The following is a 26,384-nucleotide window of genomic DNA, read 5'->3' on the forward strand; positions in this document are numbered from 1 at the left end:
GAACTATTTGGATAACCCTGCGTGATCAGTTTGGTGAGAACATGAACCGCTGGGATGGCCAACCAACTTCTAATCTTTTCAGGAGACTGAGGGAACTGCAAAGTGGAGAACCCAAGGTAGCAATACCAGAAGGGTAGCTGTTACTTCCACAGTTCCCCAGAACGACTCTTATGGCTCCAACAGTGGCTCCAGTTATAACATGCAAAGTTATAACCCTGCACACTATGTGCAATGCACATGTGGGCATGTTCCCCATAACTAGGGGTGCCCTGCCTCCCGCCAGGGGGAGGAGAGGGATAACAGAGATAATAGAATCTATTGGGATGTGTACATCCAGTGGCCTGGCACTTCACAATTTTGGAAGTACAGGGCCTTGGTTGACACAGGAGCTCAGTGCACCATAATGCCATCAGCATACAGTTGTGACCGGACCTGACACACCTTGTATTTTGGGAATTGATTTTCCGAGAGAAGGGCATTTCAAAGACCCTAGAGGGTACAAATGGGCTTTTGGAGTAGCTTCTATAGAAATTGATGGACAAAAATTGAAGCTGTCTGCTAGACCTGAGCTTTCTGATGAATCTGATGATTCTGAATTTGACCGGATTGTGGTGGAAAAGTTGGTTTCTGCTGGTTATGTCAAAATTTAGGCCAGAAAACTGCTTGTGTGATGTTGAAAATGATAGTTGCTCATTAAAATCAAGGAGTTGCACCAGGAAATCGCAGAGTGAGTCTGGAAATCTTGTCCTTGGATTTTGAACTCTAGTGGTTTGTGGTGAAAATTTGGTTTCTGGTGGTAATGTCCCGATTTGGGCAAGAAAATTGCTTGTCTGAGGATGAACTCTGCTGGTTTCCCATTAAAATCACAGAGTTGCAGCAGGAAATCGACAGATTGAGTCTTGAAATCTTGTGCTTTCATTCTGACTTCTACTGGTTTGTGGTGGAAAACTTGGTTTCTGCAGGTTATGTGACGATTTAGGTAAGAATTCTGCATGTCTGAGGATGAACTCTGCTGGTTTCCCACTAAAACCATAAAGTTGCCGCAGGAAATCAACAGATTGACTCTGGAAATCTTGTGCTTTGATTCTAAACTGGACTGGATTGTGGTGGAAATGATGGTTTCTTCTTGTTATGTGACGATTTAGGGAAGAAATCTGTGTGTCTGAGGATAAAGTCTGCTGGTTTCCCATTTAAACCAAGGAGTTGCTGTAGGACATCGACAAATTGAGTCTTGAAATCTTGTGCTTTGATTCTGAACTCGACTGCATTGTGGTGGAAAAGTTGGTTTCTGATGGTTATGTGGTGATTTAGGGAAGAAATCGGCTTGTCTGATGTTGAAATTGCTAGTTCCTCATGAAAATCAACGTGTTGCAGCAGGAAATCTACAGATTGGTCTGGAAATCTTGAGCTTTGATTCTGAACTCTTATTGTTTGTGGTGAAATGTTGGTTTCTGCTGGTTATGTGACAATTTAGGCAAGAAATCTGCTTGTCTGAGGATGAACTCTGCTGGTTTCCCATTAAAACCAAGGACGTGCAGCAGGAAATCAATAGATTGCGTCTGGAAATCTTGTGCTTTGATTCACAACTGGATTGTGGTGGAAACGTTGCTTCCTGCTGGTGTGTCGGTCTGGAGACACAGTTCTTTTAAATATTCCCATGTTGTGAAATTAGAGGCCCAAACGAGGCCAAAATATGAACAGCTAGACTATTTATTACATAAATAAAGTGGACATAAGAAGGGCAGAGGGAGAAAATAGAGAGGGAGAGAGAGTAGATAGAGGGAAGAGGAAAGGAATTATATTACCACACCCCTCATCCCCCCCAGACAGTTTGAGTCTGTGGAGGAAAGGTGCTGCAGGATATGTTGAGTTGGTACAGGAACGGTGACGCAGCTCTGGCTGGAGAAGAGCTGTGGTCGTCTGGGCAGCCTGGGTAGAGAAAGGGTGCTGAGGCCTCTTTTCTTCAGAGCAGCATTGTCCCGGGCTCCTTTTCAGCGGCATGTGTTTTCCTTCATCTCTGTTTTTCTTCTGCGTTTTTCTTTCAAGTAGCCAGTAGTGGTTCCAGTCTTTTATACAATTTTTAGTCCTTAGGTATGTGTCCAAGTATTGTCCCTCAGGAATTCCAGGGGCCAGGAAATCATCCTTAGGTAAATGTCCAGGTGTCGTTCCTCCGGAAATCTTTCTGTGCATTTCTGCGTGTTTGGGCAAGGTTCTGGATGGGGGGGGGAGGGGCCCTTCGCCTCCTCCGTCTCCAACCAGACAAGCCCCCACACTCCTTACACATCAGGAAACAGGTGGTGAGTCCATTGTGTCACCCTTTCCAGGGTACTTGATGGCTGCAGCAGGAAAGTTATGATGTAGTTGCCATCACAGAGACGTGGTGGGACGACTCACATGACTGGAGCGCTGCAATTGACGGTTACAAGCTCTTCAGGAGAGACAGGCAAGGAAGAAGGGGTGGAGGGGTGGCCCTGTATGTCAGGGAGGCACTAGATGCCATTGAGACGGAGATTAGGGACGATCGGGTTGAGTGCCTGTGGGTGAGAATTAGAGGGAAGGCCAACAGGGCTGACATCCTGGTTGGAGCCTGTTATAGACCACCCAACCAGGAGGGAGATGTTGATGAGTCATTCTATAGGCAGCTTAAGGCTGTCTCAAGATCGCCTGACCTTGTTCTCATGGGTGACTTCAACTTGCCTGATATCTGCTGGGATCTTAACATAGCAGAGAAGAGGCAATCTAGGAGGTTCTTAGAATGCATGGAGGACAGCTTCTTATCCCAGGTGCTGCGAGAGCCTACCAGGGGCAAGGCTATGCTTGACCTCCTCTTCACCAATAGGGAAGGGTTGGTGGGTGATGTGGTGGTCGGAGGGTGCTTGGGGGCCAGTGACCACGAGATAATTGAATTCTCATTATTTGGTCAAGCTAAGAGGGGTAGCAAGAAGACCTCCACTCTGGATTTCCGGAGGGCGGACTTCAGGCTACTCAAGGAACTAATTCAGAGGGTTCCTTGGGATAAAGCCCTTAAAAACAAAGGGGTCCAGGAGAGCTGGTCTTACTTCGAGGAAGAACTGTTGAAGGCTCAGGGACAGGCTGTGCCAATGTGCCGGAAGATGAGCCGCCGGGGCAGATGGCCAGCCTGGATGGTTAAAGAACTTTTAATGGAACTAAGGGAAAAAAAGAGGGTGTATCACCTTTGGAAGAGAGGGGAGGCAACCCGTGAAAAATTTAAGGATGTTGCTAGGTCTTTCAGGAAGAAAATTAGGGAGGCAAAAGCGCATTTGGAGCTTAGTCTGGCCTCTACTGTGAAGGACAACAAAAAGTCCTTCTATAAATACATTAATAGCAAGAGGAAGGGCAGAGACAACCTCCACTCCTTGGTGGACATGGAGGGGAACGTTGTGACAAGGGATGAGGAAAAGGCAGAGATACTTAACACCTTCTTTGCCTCAATTTTTACTACAAGGACAGAACGTCTTCCTGACAGCTGGCCTGCAGAGCTGGCAGAAGGAGCCAGGGAGCAGCATAGTTTTCCACTGTTCCAAAATGGGGTAGTTGGTGATCTGCTCAGCCGCCTGGATCCCCACAAGTCCATGGGACCAGATGGGATACATCCTGGGGTGCTGAGAGAGCTGTCAGAGGAGCTGGCCAAGCCGCTCTCCATCATTTTTCAGCAGTCCTGGCTCACTGGCGATGTCCCAGAGGACTGGAAGCTGGCCAACGTGGTGCCCATCCATAAGAAGGGCCGGTTGGATGAGCCAGGGAATTATAGGCCTGTCAGCCTGACCTCAGTGCCAGGCAAGATCATGGAACAGGTCATCCTGAGTGCATTAACACAGCACTTAGAGGATGGCCAAGGGATCAGGCTCAGCCAGCATGGATTTAGGAAGGGCAGGTCCTGCCTGACCATCCTGATCTCCTTCTATGATCAGGTGACCCGCCTGGTGGATGTGGGGAGGCCTGTGGATGTAGTTTACCTTGACTTCAGCAAGGCCTTTGACACCGTCCCCCATAGCAAACTCCTGGCCAAGCTGTCAGCCCATGGCTTGGACAGCAGCACTCTGCGATGGGTTAGGAACTGGCTGGATGGTCGAACCCAGAGAGTGGTGGTGAATGGTGTCACATCCAGCTGGCGGACAGTCAGTAGTGGAGTCCCCCAGGGATCAGTGCTGGGCCCCATCCTTTTTTAACATCTTTATTGATGATCTGGATGAGGGCATTGAGTCTATCATCAGTAAATTTGCTGATGACACCAAGCTGGGGGCAGGAGTTGATCTGCTAGAGGGTAGAGAGGCTCTGCAGAGGGACCTCGACAGGCTGGACAGATGGGCAGAATCCAACGGCATGAGATTTAACGCATCCAAGTGCCGGGTTCTGCACATTGGCCACAACAACCCCATGCAGTGCTACAGGCTGGGGTCAGAGTGGCTGGAGAGCAGCCAGGCAGAGAGGGACCTGGGGGTGCTGGTTGATGGTAGGATGAACATGAGCCTGCAGTGTGCCCAGGCAGCCAGGAGGGCCAATGGCATCCTGGCCTGCATCAGGAACAGTGTGGCCAGCAGGAGCAGGGTGGTTATTCTGCCCCTGTACACTGCACTGGTTCGGCCACACCTCGAGTACTGTGTCCAGTTCTGGGCCCCTCAGTTTAGGAAGGATGTTGACTTGCTGGAACGAGTCCAGAGAAGGGCAACGAAGTTAGTGAGGGGCTTGGAACACAAGTCCTATGAGGAGAGGCTGAGGGAGCTGGGGCTGCTTAGCCTGGAGAGGAGGAGACTCAGGGGTGACCTTATTGCCCTATACAACTACCTGAAGGGGGGTTGTAAACAGGCAGAGGTTGGTCTCTTCTCCCAGGCAGCCAGCACCAGAACAAGAGGACACAGTCTCAGGCTGTGCCAGGGGAAGTTCAGGCTGGAGGTCAGGAGGAAGTTTTACACAGAAAGGGTGATTGCCCATTGGAATGGGCTGCTCGGGGAGGTGGTGGAGTCACCATCACTGGAGGTGTTCAGGAGGAGACTTGACAGGGTGCTTGGTTACATGGGTTAGTTGATTAGGTGGTGTTGGGTGATAGGTTGGACGTGATGATCTTGAAGGTCTCTTCCAACCTGATTTATTCTATCTTGCCCTAAAGGCGTGATGGCTGGGTCCTCGGGTCCATTGTTCTAGTCCAGTGTTATCATGATGCAATCACAACCTGATTTGCATCCAGGATTGGTCTTTGCACCTTCCTTCCAATGACTCTGCCCAACGCATATCAGCAATTGTCTGGGCAAGCAACAAGTTATTTTATCTTTGTTGAGTCACACCAAGAGACAAACATTTCGTCTCTCACAGTTGGTTATGTCACAATTTAGGGAAGAAATCACCTTGTCTAAGGATGAACTCTGATGGTTTCCCATGGAAATTAAGGCGTAGCAGGAGGAAATCGACAAATTGGGTCTGGAAATCTTGTGCTTTGTTTCTGAACTCTAATGGTTTGTGGTGAAAAGTTGGTTTCTGATGGTTATGTCACGATTTACGTAACAAATATGCTTGTCTGAGGATGAACTCTACTGATTTCCTATTAAAACCAAGGAGTTGCAGCAGGAAATTGACAGATTGAGTCTGGAAATTTTGTGCTTTGATTCTGAACTGTACTGGATTGTGGTGGAAAAGTTGGTTTCTGCTGCTTATATCATGATTTAGGGCAGAAATCTGCTTGTCCGATGTTCAAGCTTCTAGTTCCTCATGAAAATCAATGCATTGCAGCAGGAAATCAACAGATTGATTGTGAAAATTTTGTGCTTTGATTCTGAACTCTACTGGATTGTGGGGAAAAGCTAGTTTCTGCTGGTTATGTGAAGATTTAGGTAAGAAATCTGATTGTCTCAGGATGAACTCTGATGGTTTCCCATTAAAAGCCTGAAGTTTCAGCAGCAAATCGACAGATTGAGTCTTGAAATCTTGTGCTTTGATTCTGAACTCAACTGGATTGTGGTGGAAAAGTTGGTTTCTGCTGGTTATGTCACGATTTAGGGAAGAAAGCAGCTTGTCTGATGGTGAAATTGCTTGTTCCTCATGAAAATCAACGTGCTGCAGCAGGAAATCTACCGATTTGGTCTGGAAACCTTGTGCTTTGATTCTGAACTCTACTGGGTTGTAGAAAAAAGTTGGTTTCTGCTGTTTATGTGAAGATTTAGGTAAGAAATCTGCTTGTCTGAGGATGAACTCTGCTGGTTTCCCATTAAAACCAAGGAGATGCAGCAGGAAATCGGCACATTGAGTCTTGAAATCTTGTGCTTTGATTCTGAATTCGACTGGATTGTGGTGGAAAAGTTGGTTGCTTCTCGTTATGTAGCGATTTAGGTAAGAATTCTGCGTGTCTGAGGTTGAACTCCCATGAAACCAGCAGAAAGAATGAAAAGAAAGGAAAGGAAAGAAAATAATTTTTAAACAATTTTTACAATAGGTTTTGATCGCCTAATGGCACTAATCTGTTTTAGATCATCATTAGTTACAAATTGAATATTAGACACCACATGTTGAACCAAATGTATAAAACAGGGAATAATACTGGGTAAGGACATGGTTCCATCTCCCCTCAGGGTGAGCATGACCCACCATTGTACAATACCAAGCACCCGAATCATTTTTCCACTCACACGATTGGTAGAGGAGTGGACCATATCTTTCTCTGAAATCATATACACGAGACACATTTTCTCTTGACCAAAACCCCTCAAAGTCCTTAACTCCCCCAGTTTTGTTAATCCACATCCACCCAGATGTGTGCCTAAAACTGGGTCTTTTCTTTTGGTTTTGTAATCTCAGATTGCGATATGTAAATGTCCATTGACATGTACTTATACCTACAAAAACACCACCAGGTTGTGTGCGGTTTAGACAATAGATTCCTTGGCCTGGATACTGGACTGGCCATGGGGCTGTATCTTCTTCAGCCCAAAAGGTGTTTTTGTCCACTTCTCTAAGGGAACTCACAAGCCATTTGGGAGCTACTGGAGTCGAAACCCAAGGCCATGCTTCGAATCCCTGCGGCCCTCCACACACCCAACAGTTCGTAAGGTTGTACACAGAGGACACTTCTTCTGCTAGCTGCATGAATAGATTGGTTACAAGAAACCCCTCATTAGGATCTGAGGAGGCAGATGCAGAAATACCAAGGGTTAATGCTCCAAGGGCACACCAAAATAGAGAGACAAACATCTTGTTCATATTATAGGGAATATCACATAGATAATTATAACAAGGTGGTTTCCCAGAAGGTCATGCAGACGATCAATGCAGATGATCAACAGCTCCACAGGTTCTCTGTGACCATTTGAGACTGTCCCCTTAAGAAAGGGAATATGGTGGACGGAAGTTGGTAAACGGAAAGAAGGATCTAAACTAATTTCATTGGTAGAGTGGGAAGAAGCACCTTCTGAACTGGGAGTGCAGGAGGGTATCCTGGGCATTCCAACATTTTTATCTTCAGTCTTGCTTCCGCTCCTCTGCCAAGCAGCAGCTCTCTGTTCTGGGCTTTCGGCCAAGGCTTTGGCCTTGAAACTGATAAACCTGCAAAGGCCTGTATTAACTGCTTTCCAATTAACACATAACTGTTTCTAACTTTTTTTTCTTATTCTCTCTCTTTCTAACCCGCTTCTGGGGAAAGGGGGAGAGAGGGGGAAGCGGAGGTGGGGAACCCCCTCAGCAGAGGGGGAAACTCTCATTTCTGTGCTACTCTGTTGTATATCTTTGTATATATTGTAAATTTGTATATATTTCCCTGCATATCCTACATTGCTTTGTAAATATACAGCTCCACTGCTTTGCTCTTAGGAATGTGAGCATCGATGTGCCTCACCTTCACTGGAATTCTCTCGATTCGATCAGCAATGTCCTGCCACAGGTCTGCTGCCCAAATGGGTTTTCCTTTCCTCTGCCAACCACTCTTCTTCCAGTTCTTTAGCCAACCCAATAGAGCATTGGCTACCATCCATGAGTCGGTGTAGAGGTAAAGCTTTGGCCATCTCTCACGTTCAGCTACGTCAAGAGCTAGCTGGACAGCTTTTACCTCTGTGAACTGACTGGATTCTCCTTCTCCATCTTTCGCCTCTGCAACTCGGCGTGTTGGACTCCACACTACAGACTTCCACCTTCGCTTGTTTCCAACAAGACGACAGGAACCGTCTGTGAACAAAGCATATTTCTTTTCATCATCAGAAAGGTCATTGTAAGGAGGAGCTTCCTCAGCACGAGTTACTTTCTCCTCTGGAGGTTTAGCACAGTTGATACCTTCAGGCCAACTTGAGATCACCTCCACTAGACCAGGTCTTTCAAGATTTCCCATTCGAGCTCTCTGTGTTATCAGAGCCATCCACTTAGACCATGTTGAGTCTCTGGCATGATGTTCAAAGGCAAAGGCTGCACACCACGTAGATGAACGTGAGAGATGGCCAAAGCTTTATCTCTACACCAACTCATGGATGGTAGCCAATGCTCTATGGGGTTGGCTAAAGAACTGGAAGAAGAGTCGTTGGCAGAGGAAAGGAAAACCCATTTGGGCAGCCAACCTGTGGCAGCACATTGCTGATCGAATTGAGAGAATTCCAGGGAAAGTGAGACACATCGATGCTCACATTCTCTAAGGCAGACCTCGGGTCTTTCACCTAGAAGAAAAAAAAAAAAGAAAGCGGACTCGGTCCATTTTAGGGAACCGGTAGATTAGTTATTATAGAAAGATGGAATAATCCACCTTGTATTAATCTTGAATTCTTTTCCATGAGCATCTTTTGCCCTCCAGGTATATTTATTAATTGGAGTTTTGAGTACCAGGGGTATTGTTCCCACAGTGGGGAGTTCAACCAAAACTGGTTGGCCTGGAGAGTACGAGGGAGATTTGGGATGCTCAAGTATGGTTGGCATGATTCCTGGGGCTTTGGGGCAAAAGGCTGTAATTTTTGGGCATCCGTTTACCCCCCAACGGCTATTAACACTGGTCAATGCTTCCCTTAGTCGCTCAGCCCATCCTGGCATATGGGGTTTAAGGAAGCGTTTTAACAGACCGTTGGTTTGTTCCATGATTCCATTTGCCTGTGGGTTATAGGGGGTATGATATACCCAAGTAATCCCTTTTCCCACACCTTATACCTTTTTTCTGCATCCTTAAAACTATGACTGTAAAATGAAATTGGCCTGACAGGGGCTTCTGGACCCTTTTGCCATAAGTGTACTGATAAGCCAGACTTAGCAAATCCCCATTCAATGTGCACAGGGTCAGTAGGGTGAATAGGACCAAGAGCTTGGTGGGCAGTGGCTTCAAATATTAGCAGCTGTAATGCTTCTTCGTGGGGCTCTTCCCACTGCCACTGAGCCCCTTTGCGTAACAAATCATATAGGGGTCTTGCAATAATTGAACACAAGTAATCCTAGTGCATGTTGCAAATCCTTTTTGGACTCTGACATTTTGATCTGGTCCAGGGAGGAAAGGGTGTCTGGTGGAATACAGGTCATTCCCCCCTTCCACCAGATTCCCAAAAACTTCACTTCACTTGAGGGCGTCTGTATTTTCTCAGGTGGTATTCTCAGCCCCAAATTTTCTAGATGTGAAATTATATTATCTTGGGTTCTTCGTACCCCTTCAATATTTTCTCCTGCTACCAGAATGTCATCAATATATTGGTAAACACTGACCCCTGGCTCCAGTTGGACCTTTTCCAGTTCCTGTGCCAGGGCATGGTTGGCAAAAGTGGGAGACATGTGAATGTGAATTGTTGACCACCCCATGTAAAAGCAAAGTGGTCTTGGTCCTCAGGTTGCAGCAGGACCATAAAAAACATATCTTTCACATCCACTGTACCCATAATCGAGTTCGCTTTCTCCTGTATTGTAGCTATGAGTTCAGCAATATTTGGCACTGCAGCTGTTAGTGGTTCAGTATTGGCATTAAGCCTGCGGTAATCAATGGTCAGCCTCCATGTCCCATTAGGCTTTCGTACAGGCCAAACTGGGGAACTGAAAGCAGAGTGTGTGGGAATCACAATACCCTGTTTCTTTAAGTCCTCCAGTACAGGCACTATTCCTTCTTTAGCCCCCAGAGGTATAGGATAAGGTTTGACATTTGTAAGCTTTGAGTGAGGCAGGAGAGGTACTGCTTTCAACAGCTGAATGCTCATTATGGGAGACCCAAAAGACCATTTTGGCCCTTTGTTGTCTGTCTAGGTCTTCCCTTTTAAAACATCAAGCCCTAGGAGGTTAGTTGGAAACTCCCCTACGACCATTGACACCTTTGTGTCCTTATCTTCCCCTGGCAAGCGTAACCGGATGGTTGCTAAGGCCTGTGCATGGGTTTCATAGTTTCATAGTTTCATTCAGGGTTGGAAGGGACCACAAGGATCATCTAGTTCCAAACCCCCTGCCATGGGCAGGGACACCCCACACTAGATCAGGCTGGACAGAGCCTCATCCAGCCTGCTCTTAAACACCCCCAGGGACGGGGCCTCGACCACCTCCCTGGACAACCCATTCCAGGGTCTCACCACTCTCATGGTGAAGAACCTCCTCCTCACATCTAGCCTGAATCTCCCCACCTCCAGCTTCATTCCATTCCCCCTAGTCCTATCACTACCTGATATCCTGAGAAGTCCTTCCCCAGCCTTCCTGTAGGCCCCCTTCAGATACTGGAAGGCCACAATTAGGTCACCTCGGAGCCTTCTCTTCTGCAGACTGAACAGCTCCAACTCCTTCAGTCTGCCCTCATAGGAGAGGTGCTCCAGCCCTCTGATCATCCTCGTGGCCCTTCTCTGGACACGTTCCAGCACCTCCACATCCCTCTTGTAATAGGGGCTCCAGAACTGGACACAGTACTCCAGGTGGGGTCTCACCAGGGCTGAGTAGAGGGGGAGGATCACCTCCCTCGACCTGCTAGCCACACTTCTCCTGATGCAGCCCAGGATCTGATTAGCTTTGCGGGCTGCAAGTGCACACTGAGAGCTCATGTTGAGCTTTTTGTCCACCAGCACCCCCAAGTCTCTCTCCTCAGGGCTACCCTCCAGCCAGTCACTGCCCAGCCTGGATTTGTGCCTGGGATTGCCTCGACCCAGATGCAGGACCCTGCACTTGCTCTTGTTGAACTTCATGAGGTTGGCTTGTGCCCACCTCTCCAGCCTATCAAGGTCCCTCTGGATGGCCTCCCTTCCCTCCAGCGTATCTGCTGCACCACACAGCTTGGTGTCATCAGCAAACTTGCTGAGGGTGCACTCAATGCCACTGTCCATGTCCCCCACAAAGATGTTGAATAAGACAGGTCCCAGGACTGATCCCTGAGGGACTCCGCTTGTCACTGGCCTCCACTGGGACATGGAGCCATTGACAGCCACTCTTTGGGTGCGGCCATCAAGCCAGTTCCTTATCCATCTAGTGGTCCACCTATCAAACCCATGTGTCACCAGTTTGGAGACCAGGATGTGGTGCGGGACAGTGTTGAAGGCTTTGCTCAGGTCCAGGTAAACGACATCAGTTGCTCGCCCCTCATCTATTAATTTTGTCACCTGCTCATAGAAGGCCACCAGGTTGGTCAGGCAGGATTTGCCCTTGGCAAAGCCATGCTGACTGTTCCCAATCACCTCTTCACTATTCTTTTGAGCGAGTAGTGACTCCAGGAGGATCTGCTCCATGATCTTTCCAGGCACAGAGGTGAGACTGACTGGCCTGTAGTTCCCTGGTTCCTCCTTCTTGCCCTTTTTGAAGATGGGGGCAATGTTTCCCCTTTTCCAGTCTGTAGGGACTTCACCAGATTGCCATGACTTTTGAAATATAATAGAGAGGGGTTTAGCAACCTCATCTGCCAGCTCTGTTTGCTACCAGCAATTTCTGTTTGGAGAGCACCACTCCACAATCAGTAGCATCCTTTGTTTTAATAGCTGAAATCTGAGCCCCAGTGTCTACTAAAAATGTAATAGGAATTTGTTTTGGTCCTACAATGCCGGTGATTAGTAAATCGCCCTGGCCATTTTCGGTGAGCTGACGAATATGCATCCACCCCTCACCCCTCCGCTCACCATTGAGGAGTGAAGACTTCAGTTTCCCTGAGGATGAAAAGAAGGCACGCCTTTATTCTCATCAGACAAGTCTATTAAGGGGGGCGCGGTGGGCTCAATTTTCTGATTGGGCTCAGGCCAGTTCTTCACAGTCATTTCTAATTGCTCTGTGTTTAGCCCATCTATCACTTCTTTGGGGATATTTTTCTTTAGGCCTAAGCCCCACCAATATTGCCGGGTGTTTGTGTGTTCTCTGCCCCCTGTTCCAAGCCGGCTGGGGGCACGGTTAAACCCCTGAGGACTTGAGGGTAGGTGGTTCATTTTTACATGCCTCAAGCCTCTAGTGTCAGGTTTTTTAATTTCTTCCGGGATACTATATTGCCTGGCATAGTCTAATAACTCCCTTCCGACCTCCTCCCACGTCCATGGCTTCAAGTCAGGCTGGCTGCCTCCGTGTGTTAAATTGTCTCTTAGAGCAGCCTGCATCCTGGTGGAAACTGGGGTATCAGCTATTTCTTTTTGGAGCTGGATACCTCTTATTTTAAATGAGTCAGGGAGACCCCTGACCAGAGGAGTCATTCTGTTTGCATCCACCAGGAGAGAAAGGGGGGATTCAAAATGATGGTTTAGTTCTCTTTCATATATCATTTGCAGGCATGCGTAGCAAGGCAACTGCTACAACTTATACAAACTCGGAGAGACTCGTTGGCATAGCTCCATTGGTTCCCTCTGAGTGACCACACATTGCACTATTACAGATTATTGGTCCAACTGCTAATGACACAACGAGGTTGTGGATGCAGGTGCATGTCCTGTTGTCCCAAGATAACTGTCCATGTTTATAGATACCAGTGTCTTGTTTTAGTTACATGCTGCAGGCACAGCACTGTTTTGCTACACTGCTAGCTGATTCTGCATTTATGGCCTACCACCATGTCAGGCTCCAGGCCTGCACTGCCAGATTGCTCACACTGCTCGTCGCTGGCATTGCCACAAATCCCCCTTTTTGTTTTTGTGAGCAATCTGGTCATGGGAGTTGTTCTCATCCCATACAAGATGCTACTGCAAACACAGAAGCAAGCAAGGTAAAGCTAAGCTGTGTAGCAAAAGCAAGAGTTCTGTAGTGCAGCATGTCTAACAGACTGGTGTAACCCATACAAGGCACAAAGCTTAAGTTGAACTAGTTACAATGCTTTACAGAGATGGCATAATACATGGTCAAAGATAACAAACATTGTAAAGAAGAACTTAGATCTTAACAGTTCCGATCTTTGGTTTCAGCCATTGAAACTCTGTCTGGAAAAATTTAGAGTTGCATGAAGGATCTGAAAGATTCCATATACCAATTGGCACAGAAGGATAATTTCGATTCTCCCTCCAGGTGGATACAAGTTTCATCTGTGAGGAATACACGTCCTCCAAGGAGGTCATTCCAAAACAGGTCATTCCAAAACAGGTCGTTCCAAAATAGACCACCAAGGCAATCACGTAGAACTATTTGGATAACTCTGCGTGATCAGTTTGGTGAGAACATGAACCGCTGGGATGGCCAACCAACTTCTAATCTTTTCAGGAGACTGAGGGAATTGCAAAGTGGCAGAACCCGAGGTAGCAATACCAGAAGGGTAGCTGTTACTTCCACAGTTCCCCAGAACGACTCTTATGGCTCCAACAGTGGCTCCAGTTATAACATGCAAAGTTATAACCCTGCACAATATGTGCAGTGCACATGTGCGCATGTTCCCCATAACTAGGGGTGCCCTGCCTCCCGCCAGGGGGAGGAGAGGGATAACAGAGATAATAGAATCTATTGGGATGTGTACATCCAGTGGCCTGGCACTTCACGATTTCGGAAGTACAGGGCCTTGGCTGACACAGGAGCTCAGTGCACCATAATGCCATCAAATTATAAGGGATCAGAGTCTATAACTATTCTGGCAGTCACTGGTGGATCTCGAGAGTTAAGTAAGGTGGAGGTTAATATAAGTTTGACTGGTAAACAATGGAGGAAGCAAACAGTTGTGACCAGACCTGATGCACCTTGTATTTTGGGAATTGATTTTCTGAGAGAAGGGCGTTTCAAAGACCCTAGAGGTTACAAATGGGCTTTTGGAGTAGCTTCTGTAGAAATTGATGGACAAAATTGAAGCTGTCTGCTAGACCTGAGCTTTCTGATGAATCTGCAATTGTGGGACAACATAAGATACAGGACATTAAATTGCCGGTTGCTTCTCAGACTGTGCATCACAGACAATACAGAACCAACCGTGACTCTTTGTTGCCCATTCAGAATCTGATTCGTCAGTTGGAGAGTCAGAAAGTCGTCAGCAAAACTCATTCACCTTTCAACAGTCCAGTGTGGCCTGTGCGGAAGCAGAATGGAGACTGGCGTCTGACGGTAGACTACCGAGCCCTGAATGAAGTAACACCACCTATGAGTGCAGCAGTACCAGACATGATGGAGCTTCAATATTAGCTGGAATCCAAAGAGGCCAGATGGTATGCTACCATAGATATTGCTAATGCATTTTTCTCTATTCCCATAGCAGAGGAATGCAGGCCTCAATTTGCTTTCACCTGGGGAGGAATCCAGTACACTTTCAACAGGCTGCCAATGGGCTGGATCCACAGCTCAAGCATCTGTCATGCAGTGATCCACGATACTCTGGAGAAAGGTGGCGCTCCAGAACACATCCAGTTCATCGATGACATCATTGTCTGGGGTAAAACTGCTGAGGAAGTCTTCGAGAAAGGTAACAAAATCATTGACATTCTCTGAATGCAGGTTTTGCTATCAAACGAGACAAGGTGAAAGGTCCTACCACAGAAATTCAGTTTCTGGGAGTGCAGTGGCAGGATGAATGCCGACACATTCCAGTGGATGTGGTAAATAGAGTCACCACCATGGCAAGTCCCACAAACAAGCAAGAGACCCTACGTTTCTTGGGGACAGTGGGATTTTGGAGACTGCACATTCCTGGATACGGTCAGATTGAGAAACCTTTGTATGATGTGACTCAAAAGAGAAACCCTTTCCACTGGGGACCTGAACAACAAGCAGCCTTTGACCAGATAAAACATGAGGTAGTTCAAGCAATGGGTCTGGGACCTGTCCGAGATGGTTCAGACATTAGGAACATTTTGTACACGGCTGCAAGTGACAATGGTCCAACCTGGTGCTTGTGGCAAAAAGCTCCAGGTGAGACACGTGGACGACCTCTTGGTTTCTGGAGTCGAGGTTACAGAGGTTCAGAGGCTAATTATACTCCAACAGAGAAAGAAATTTTAGCTGCCTGTGAAGGAGTAAAAGCATCTTCTGAAGTGATTGGAACTGAATCACAACTTCTCTTATCTCCCAGATTACCAGTTTTGAATTGGATCTTCAAAGGCAAAGGCTCCACACCACATCATGCCACAGACTCAACCTGGTCTAAGTGGATGGCTCTGATAACACAGAGAGCTCGAATGGGAAATCTTGAAAGACCTGGTCTAGTGGAGGTGATCTCAAGTTGGCCTGAAGGTATCAACTATGCTAAACCTCCTGAGGAGAAAGTAACTCGTGCTGAGGAAGCGCCTCCTTACAATGACCTTTCTGATGATGAAAAGAAATATGCTTTGTTCACAGACGGTTCCTGTCGTCTTGTTGGGAGCAAGCGAAGGTGGAAGTCGGCAGTGTGGAGTCCAACACGCCGAGTTGCAGAGGCGAAGGATGGAGAAGGAGAATCCAGTCAGTTCGCAGAGGTAAAAGCTGTCCAGCTAGCTCTCGACGTGGCTGAACGTGAGAGATGGCCAAAGCTTTATCTCTACACCGACTCATGGATGGTAGCCAATGCTCTGTGGGATTGGCTGAAGATCTGGAAGAAGAGTGGTTGGCAGAGGAAAGGAAAACCCATTTGGGCAGCCAACCTGTGGCAGGACATTGATGATCGAATCGAGAGAATTCCAGTGAAAGTGAGACACATCGATGCTCACATTCCTAAGAGCAAAGCTACTGAGGAACAGCAACACAACCATCAGGCAGATCTAGCTGCAAGAGTTTCTCAGGTAGACATGGACTCTAATCTTGATCTCAACTGGAAACACCAAGGTGAGATATTCTTAGCTCGGTGGGCTCATGATTCGTCAGGACATCAAGGCAGAGATGCAACATACCAATGGGCTCGTGACAGATCCATAGACATTTCCATGGATGCTATCACACAAGTCATCCATGGCTGTGACATTTGTGCTGCTATTAAGCAGGCAAAACGACTTAAGCCTTTGTGGTATGGTGACAGATGGTCCAAGTACAAATATGGTGAAGCTTGTCAGATCGACTACATCACTCTACCACGTTCTCATTCTGGTGTGACCGTTTGAGGCCGTCCCCTTAAGAAAGGGAAGATGGTGGTCGGAATTTGGCAAACGAAAAGAAGGATCTAAACTAATTTCATTGGTAGATTGGGAGGACGCACCTTCTGAACTGGGAGTGCAGGAGGGTATCCTGGGCATTCCGGTACTTTTATCTTCAGTCTTTCTTCCGCTCATCCTTAGGGCAGCAGCTCTCTGTTCTGGGCTTTAGGCCAAGGCTTGACCCTGAAAACTGATAACCTGGAAGGCCTGTATTAACTGCTTTCCAATTAACACATAACTGCTTCTAACGTTTTCTCTTTCTCTCTCTTTCTAACCCACTCTGGGGAAAGGGGGAGAGAGGGGGGAGCGGAGGTGGGGAACCCCCTCAGTAGAGGGGGGAACTCTCATTTCTGTGCTACTTTATTGTATATCTTTGCATGTCTAACAGACTGGTGTAACCCATACATGGCACGACGCTTAAGTTGAACTGGTTACAATGCTCTACAGATTTGGCATAATACATGGTCAAAGATAACAAACATTGTAAAGAAGAACTTAGATCTTAATAGTTCCGATCTTTACATTTCACTCCTCTTATTCACAGAGAAGACTTGATTATGCCTGAACACAATGCACACAGAGATTGAGGCACAAATGCAATCCTTAGCACTGTCTTTTGCAATCTGCTTTAGGATTATGTTGCATCTTTATTTTCTGTAGGATGGTCAAAAATCATGAATTGTTTAATGGTAGCAAGATTTCTTTAATGTGTTAAGGTAGATCTGGCCAGGTTTGATGACTGTCATTTTAATGACAGTTGTGCTGTGTTCGTGCTGTCTTGTGGTGAGAGGGTTACAGCACTTTCTAGGGTTGAGGTTCCTAGGGTTACAGCATTTCTAGGGTTGCCATGAGCTAATTTTTTGCTATGGGGTATTCTCTCTTTTCCTCCTTTTTTTTTTTTTTGTTAATAAGCAGTACTAAGCAAAATGTAAAGAGCAATTTCTGTCCCAACAAGAGTGCTAACAGGAGAGGCAATGGTATAGAGCATAATTTTCATAGCCCAGTCACAATCAGAATGTATTGAACCAGGAATTATAAAGATGCCCTGTCTAGAGGTAGACAATCTGCCAATTAACAGAGCACAGGGTCTGTGACCCAAAGGACCATGCCAATTGAACTCGACAACGCTTTGTGGATTCAAAAGGTGATATGCGGCTGCTGTGAGGTCCGCTGTGCGCTGCCAGAGGGGGCTGCAGGTTGGGAAGGGGGGGGGCACGGTCCAAGGACCCTGGTTTGGTGTCGCCGTGTGGGGTATATTCACGGTGCAGGAGCAGCTTCTGCGACGATCTCGAGTAAAATGATTAGATCTGTGACACTTTCGAGTCTGTCCGACAGTCAGACACACTGATTTAAGGTACCTAGGTTTCTCAGAGGCACGATGATTTTGAGCCAGGATGTTTCCTTTGTGCGGTGGGTCGTACTGGTGGTTTCAAGACTGCGTCTCTGGCCGTCACTAGATACATTGCAGTTTGTCGATGCCTTCATTCCTTGTGGCGTGCAGCAGTCATGAGACAGTGGCACCTGTTGATAAAATGCTGAGAACCTGTTTAGTTTCTTCATTAACCTCTTTTTAGTTTCGTCAGTAACATCTTCTAAATCAGAACAGGGGGTAACTCTTGTCTGAGGATGAACTCTACTGGTTTCTCATGAAAATCAATGTGTTGCAGCAGGAAATCGACAGATCGACGGTGGAAAACTTGTGCTTTGATTCTGAAGTCGACTGGATTGTGGTGGAAAAGTTGGTTTCTGCAGTTTATGTGAAGATTTTGTTAAGAAATCTGCTTGTCTGAGGATGAACTCTATTTGTTTCCCATGAAAACCAAGGCGTTTCTGCAGGAAATCAACAGATTGAGTCTTGAAATCTTGTGCTTTCATTCTGAACTCGACTGGATTGTGGTGGAAAAGTTGGTTCCTGCTGGTTATGTCACGATTTAGGGAAGAAATCTGCTTCTCTGAGGATGAACGCTGCTTGTTTCCTATGAAAACCAAGGCGTTGCAGCAGGAAATCGAAAGATTGGTTCTGGAAATCTTGTGCCTTGATTCTGAACTCTTATGGTTTGTGGTGAAAAGTTGGTTTCGGGTGGTTGTGTTACTAGATAGGTAAGAAATCTGCTTGTCTGAGGATGAACTTACAGCAGAAAATCGACAAATTGGTTCTGGAAATCTAGTGCTTTGATTCTGAACTCTGCTGGATTTTGGTGAAAACTTTGTTTCGGCTGGTTATGAGACGATTTAGGGAAGAAATCTTCTTGTCTGAGGATGAACTGTGCTGTTTTCCCATGAAAATCAAGGCGTTGCAGCAGGAAATCAAAAGATTGAGTCTTGAAATCTTGTGCTTTGATTCTGAACTCGACTGGATTGTGGTGGAAAAGTTGGTTTCTGCTGGTTATGTCACGATTTAGGTAAGAAATCTGCTTGTCTGAGTATGAACTCTACTTGTTTCCCATGAAAACCAAGGCATTCCAGCAGGAAATCAACAGATTGAGTCTTGAAATCTTGCGCTTTGATTCTGAAGTCGACTGGATTGTGGTGGAAAAGTTGGTTTCTGCTGGTTATCTCACGATTTAGGTAAGAAATCTGCTTGTCTGTGGATGAACTCTGCTGGTTTCCCATGAAAATCAACAAATTTCAGCAGGAAATCGACAGAGTGATTGTGGAAATCTTGTGCTTGGATTTTGAAGTCGATTGGATTGTCGTGGAAATGTTGGTTTCTGTGGGTTATGTCACAATTTAGGGCAGAAATCTGCTTGTGTGAGGATGAACTCTGCTGATGTCCCATTAAAATCAAGGAGTTGCAGTAGGAAATTGAAAGATTGGTTGTGGAAATCTTGTGCTTTGATTCTGAACTCTGCTGGATTTTGGTGAAAAGTTGGTTTCACAGTATCACAGTATCACTTAGGTTGGAAAGGACCTCGAGGATCATCGAGTCCAACCTATCAACACAGACCCCATGACTAGACCGTGGCACCAAGTGCCACGTCCAATCTCCCCTTGAACGCCTCCAGGGTCGATGACTCAACCACCTCCCTGGGCAACCTGTTCCAATGACGAATGACTCGCTCGGTGAAGAACTTCCTCCTCACCTCAAGTCAAAACCTCCACTGGCGCAGCTTGAGACTGTGTCCCCTTGTTCTGGTGCTGGTTGCCTGGGAGAAGAGGCCAACCCCTTCCTGGCTACAACCACCCTTCAGGTAGTTGTAGAGGGCAATGAGGTCACCCCTGAGCCTCCTCTTCTCCAGGCTAAACAATCCCAGCTCCCTCAGCCTCTCCTCATAGGGCTTGTGTTCAAGGCCTCTCACCAGCCTTGTTGCCCTTCTCTGGACATGCTCAGGTGTTTCGATGTCCTTCTTAAACTGAGGGGCCCAGAACTGGACACAGTACTCAAGGTGCGGCCTAACCAAAGCAGAGTACAGGGGCACTATGACCTCCCTTCTCCTGCTGGCCACACTATTCCTAATGCAGGCCAGGATGCTATTGGCCCTCCTGGCCACCTGGGCACACTGTTGGCCCATATTCAGGTGGCTGTCGATCAGCACCCCCAGGTCCCTCTCTGTTTGGGAGCTCTCCAGCCACTCCGACCCCAGCCTGTAGCTCTGCATGGGATTGCCGTAGCCAAAGTGCAGCACTCGGCACTTGGACTTGTGGAATGCCATCCGATTGGACTCTGCCCATCTGTCCAGTCGGTCGAGGTCCCTCTGCAGAGCCTTTCTACCCTCTAACTGACTAACATCTGCCCCTAACTTTGTGTCATCTGCAAACTTGCTGATGACTGACTCGACCCCTTCATCCAGATCATCAGCGAAGATGTTAAAGAGGATGGGGCCCAGCACTGATCCCTGGGGGACACCACTAGTGACTGGCCGCCAGCTGGATGTGGCACCGTTCACTACCACTCTCTGGGCCCGGCCCTGCATCCAGTTCCTAACCCAGCACAGAGTGTAATGGTCCAATCCACGGGCTGACAGCTTAGTCAGCAGTTTGCTGTGGGGGATGGTGTCAAAGGCCTTGCTGAAGTCCAGGTAGACCACATCCACAGGTCTCCCCACATCCACCAGACAGGTCACCTGATCATAGAAAGAGATCAGGTTGGAGAGGCAGGATCTGCCCTTCCTAAATCCATGTTGGCTGGACCTGAGCCCTTGGCCATCCTTCAGGTGCGCAGTTATTGCTGCCAAGATAATCTGCTCCATCACTTTCCCTGGCACTGAGGTCAGGCTGACCGGCCTGTAGTTTCCAGGTTCCTCCATCCGACCCTTCTTGTGGATGGGGACCACGTTGGCCAGTTTCCAGTCATCTGGGACCTCACCGGTGAGCCAGGACTGGAGGAAAATGATGGAGAGCGGCTTGGCCAGCTCATCTGCCAGCTCTCTCAGCACCCTAGGATGGATCCCATCCGGTCCCATGGACTTGTGAATATGCAAGTGTCTCAGCAGGTCTCGAACTAATTCCTCATGGATTTCCGGGGCGTTACACTGCTCCCCGACCCCATTGCCCAGCTCCGGAGGCCACTCGTCCTGAACTCCTCCTGCCTTGCTGTTAAAAATTGAGGCAAAGAAGGTATTCAGGACCTCAGCCTTCTCCTCATCTTCAGTCACCGTGTTCCCCTCCAGGTCCAATAGGGAGTGCAGGTTCTTCCTGCCCTTCTTCTTATTGTTAATATATTTATAAAAATGCTTTTTATTGTCTTTGACTGTGGTGGCCAGCTTCAGTTCCAGCTGGGCCTTAGCCTCCCTAATTTTATTCCTACATAATCTAACAGCTTCCTTGAACATACCTCGAGAAGCCTTCCCCTCCTTCCAAAGGTGATACAGCCTCTTCTTCCCCCTGAAATCCTCCAGGAGCTGCTTGCTCATCCAGGCCGGTCGCCTTCCCCGCCGTCTTGCCTTCCGGCACGTGGGAACCGCCAGTTCCTGTGCCTTGAAGAGCTCCTGTTTGAAGTAGGTCCAACCCTCCTGAACCCCTTGGTTCATGAGGGCTGGTACCCAGGGGACTTTGCAGACAAGTTTCTTGGGCTGAAGTTCGCCCTTCGGAAGTCCAAGGTGAAGGTTCTGTTGGTTTCGGCTGGTTATGAGGCAATTTAGGGCAGAAATCAGTTTTCTGAGGATGAACTCTGCTGGTTTCCCATGAAAATCAAGGCGTTGCAGCAGGAAATCAAAAGATTGGTTCTGGAAATCTTGTGCTTTGATTCTGAAATCTTATGGTTTGTGGCGAAAAGTTGTTTTCGGGTGGTTGTGTGACTATTTAGGTAAGAAATCTGCATGTCTGTGGATGAACTCTGCAGGATTCCCATGAAAATCAAGTAATTTCAGCAGGAAATCGACAGATTGGGTCTGGAACTCTTGTGCTTTGATTCTGAACTCTGCTGGATTTTGGTGAAAATTTTGTTTCGGCTAGATATGAGACGATTTAGGTAAGAAATCTGCTTGTCTGAGGATGAACTGTGCAGTTTTCCCATGAAAATCAAGGCGTTGCTGCAGGAAATAGAATAGAATAGAATAGAATAGAATAGAATAGAATAGAATAGAATAGAATAGAATAAACCAGGTTGGAAGAGACCTTCAAGATCATCACGTCCAACCTATCACCCAACACCACCTAATCAACTAACCCATGTAACCAAGCACCCTGTCAAGTCTCCTCCTGAACACCTCCAGTGATGGGGACTCCACCACCTCCCCGGGCAGCCCATTCCAATGGGCAATCACCCTTTCTGTGTAAAACTTCCTCCTGACCTCCAGCCTGAACTTCCCCTGGCACAGCCTGAGACTGTGTCCTCTTGTTCTGGTACTGGGTGCCTGGGAGAAGAGACCAACCTCTGCCTGTTTACAACCCCCCTTCAGGTAGTTGTAGAGAGCAATAAGGTCACCCCTGAGTCTCCTCCTCTCCAGGCTAAGCAGCCCCAGCTCCCTCAGCCTCTCCTCATAGGGCTTGTGTTCCAAGCCCCTCACGAACTTCATTGCCCTTCTCTGGACTCGTTCCAGCAAGTCAACATCCTTCCTAAACTGAGGGGCCCAGAACTGGACACAGTACTCGAGGTGTGGCCTAACCAGTGCAGTGTACAGGGGCAGAATGACCTCCCTGCTCCTGCTGGCCACACTGTTCTTAATGCAGGCCAGGATGCCATTGGCCCTCTTGGCTGCCTGGGCACACTGCAGATTGGGTCTGGAAATCTTGTTCTTTGACTGTGAATTGTATTGGGTTGAATTGAGGTAGAGTTAATTCTCCTCACAGCATCGTTCTAGTGCTGTATTTTTTTTTTCAGCAGTAGTTGATAACACAGCAGTGTTTTGGCTACAGCTGAATTTGGTATCCGAGCTGTGTCCTTTCAACATTTCTCTGCTCCAGGAGTACATTGAGGGGTGGGCAGGATCTTGGGAGGGGACACAACTGAGCCAGCTGACTCAGACTGGCCAAAGTGGTATTCCATACCATATGATGTCAGCTCAGGTATAAGAAGGACGTGAAAGAAGGAAGTTTGGGGATTCGTCCATGGTGTTTATCCTCCCAAGGAACCACCAAGCTTAGAGAGCCCTGCTTCCCAAGACCGACCACCATCCTGCTGATGGGACTAACATCTCTCTCTCTGCTTTCTTTGCTTCCGCGCGGTCTATTTGCTGTTTGCTTATTAGTGTTATTAAATTGCTCCTATCTTATCCCTGGCTTCTGTTATATTTTCTCTCCCTTCTTCCACTGTTCACTTAAGAGGGGGAGTGATAGAGCTGCTTGGGGGGTATCTGGCCTCCAGGCCAGAGCCAAACCACCACAGTCCTTTTTGGTGCATTGGCCGGGAAAATGAAAATATAACATAGCTGTAGTTTCTGCAGGGTTTTTTTTATATAAGCTTGCTTATGATACAGGCTTCTGTGCTGGTCACGTGGCTTGCTGATAATTTCTGCTTTGCTTTGGTAATACTTTGTTTAGGAACATGCCGAAGCAAATAATGGCTATGTGTCTCTTTCTCCTGCTTGTAGGGCTGCTGTTCTGTGGGAGCGATGCTAGAGAGGTCATCATTTCTGTCTCCCCACCTGAAATTAGTGTAGAGAATTTTATTATGCAGGCCCCCAAGATTTTGATCCATCCATATGTGAGCTCCCTAGTACTGCTTATCAACATTACTGGCATGTTGCGGGTTTTGTGGAGTTTGATTCCATCAGGGCATGAAAAGGACAGTCTTCGGGTGGGGATATATTGAAGTGCGACTTGAAGCGGCCAGTCCCTGGGTGGCAGGGTGTGTGGAAGGACTTGGGCAGATTCCTAGGACGGTTATCACCTCCCATAGCCTGGGACTTTACCCCAGAAGAGGCGAGCGATCCTACTAAACTAACTCGCCATCTGATAGAAGGGTGCCTCGCTTATCCCAATGAGAACAAACAAGTTCTTGCACTTTACTGGGGCCTGGCCTGTGCTTACCGAGCCACAGTTCAATACTCTATGAGGACTATGGCTGAGGCAGGCACCCAAACACTACCTGAGGACACCATGGTGGAGATGGGGACCCAGACAGCAACCAGAGAGATTGCCCCAGTTGTAAAAAGGAAGCAGTGGACAAGGAGGTCAACAGGTCCCTCTCATCGATTGATAAGGGATGAGGAAGATTATGATCAAGAGGCTGGTCCATCAAGTGGGAGATCAGAGGATGTGAGTGAGATTAGACAAGAAGCAGAGACTACTCGGTCCTTGACCTCAGCAGAACTGAGAGACATACGCAAGGATTATAGTCGCCAGCCAGGAGAGCGAATTGCTGCTTGGCTGCTCCGGTGCTGGGATAATGGGGCTGACAGCCAACTGCTGGAAGGCAAAGAGGCCCAACAATTGGGACCCATTGCTAGAAACAGAGGTATTGAGAAAGGCATTGCAAAGGAGACAGGCATATGCAGCCTCTGGAGACGACTCCTGCTAAGTGTGAGGGCCAGGTACCCATGCAAGGAGGACCTTATGAGTTCTCCAGGGAAGTGGAATACAGCAGATGAAGGAATCCAATACTTAAGAGAATTAGCGGTGTTGGAAGTTATCTATAGTGATTTAGATGATCAAAGTGTCTCCACAGATCCAGAAGATGTCCCATGCACACGGGCCATGTGGAGGAAAGTGATCCAAGGTGCTCCAGCATCGTATTCTAACAGCCTAGCAATGATGTACTATTTGGATGAGGACGCACGGTCTGTGGAGATTGTGTCAGCCTGGCTCCAGAATTTTGAAGATAACCTCTGTACTAACTCATTTCCACGCGCCAGTGCCTCATTGACCAGGTCTACTCCAAGAAATCTGTCCCCTCCTGCCTCAGTCGGAGGGAAAGGGAGCCCCAGCCGCACACCACGTGGAATACTCTGGTTTTTCCTTCGTGACCAGGGGGAGGACATGAGGAAGTAGGATGGTGAACCCACTTATAAACTGGAAGCTCGGGTACGTGAACTGAAAGGAAAAACAACAACTAAAAAGAGATCATTTAAGAAAACAGCAAAGGTATCTGCTGTAAAAAGCCAAGAAAGTAATCAACGATCTCTCAGGAGAAAAAGAATTGAGGTTACACCCCTTGATCCCAATGAGGGAGCCTCTGGCCAGGTACTACCCAGATCAGACAGTGAATGCTCTGATGAGGACCAGGAGTAGAGGGTCCCTGCCTTCGGCCAGGAGGAGGAGAGGGATGACAGAGTATATTGGACTGTGTGGATTCAATGGCCTGGCACATCAAAGCCACAGAAATACAAGGCACTGGTAGACACAGGGGCGCAGTGTACATTGATGCCATCAAGGCATAGAGGTGCTGAATCTCTTTGGATTTCTGGAGTGACAGGAGGCTGCCAGGAGCTGTCTGTATTAGAAGCTGATGTGAGCCTAACAGGGGACAAGTGGGAAAGACATCCCATTGTGACTGGACCAGAAGCCCCTTGCATTCTTGGTATTGATTACCTCAAGAGAGGGTACTTCAAGGATTCAAAGGGTTATAGATGGGTTTTTGGTGTGGCCACGGTGAATACAGAGAAGATCAGACAGCTGTCTACCCTGCCTGGCCTTTCAGAAAGTCCTTTCGTTGTGGGATTGCTGCAGGTTGAAGAACAACAGGTGCCAATTGCTACTAGAACAGTGCACCAACGGCAGTATCGTACAAACCGAGACTCCCTGGGTCCCATTCATGAACTGATTCACCAGCTGGAGATCCAGGGAGTGATCAGCAAAACACACTCACCTTTTAACAGCCCCATATGGCCAGTGCCAAAATCTGATGGAGGATGGAGATTAACTGTGGACTATCGTGGCCTGAACGAAGTGACGCCACCACTGAGTGCTGCTGTACCAGACATGCTAGAGCTCCAGTATGAGCTGGAGTCAAAGGCAGCTAAATGGCACGCTACAACTGACATTGCCAATGCGTTCTTCTCAATCCCATTGGCAGCAGAGTGCAGGCCACAATTTGCTTTCACCTGGAGGGGTGTTCAATACACGTGGAATCGATTGCCCCAGGGGTGGAAGCATAGCTCCACCATTTGTCATGGACTAATTCAGAGTGAACTGGAAAAGGGTGAGGCCCCTGAACATCTCCAGTACATTGATGACATCATTGTGTGGGGCGATAAAACAAAGGAAGTGTTCAAGAAGGGAGAAAACATCATTCAAATACTCTTAAAGGCTGGGTTTGCTAGAAAGAAAAGCAAAGTCAAAGGACCCGCGCAAGAAATTCAGTTCTTGGGAATAAAGTGGCAGGATGGACGCCGTCATGTACCTATGGACGTGGTCAACAAGATAACAGCCATGTCTCCACCGTCCAACAAGAAAGAGACACAATCCTTTCTAGGCCTTGTGGGGTTCTGGAAAATGCATGTTCCAGGCTACAGTCAGCTTGTCAGCCCTCTCTATCGAGTAACTCGAAAGAAGAATCAATTTGAATGGGGTAGTGAGCAGCAACAAGCTTTCAAACAGATCAAACAAGAGATAGCTCATGCAGTGGCACTTGGGCCCATTCGCACAGGACCATCGGTG

The sequence above is a fragment of the Melanerpes formicivorus genome, unplaced genomic scaffold, assembly GCF_026170545.1.
Source record: "Melanerpes formicivorus ecotype bairdi unplaced genomic scaffold, bMelFor1.0.p_v2 SCAF_31, whole genome shotgun sequence".
NCBI lineage: Eukaryota > Metazoa > Chordata > Aves > Piciformes > Picidae > Melanerpes > Melanerpes formicivorus.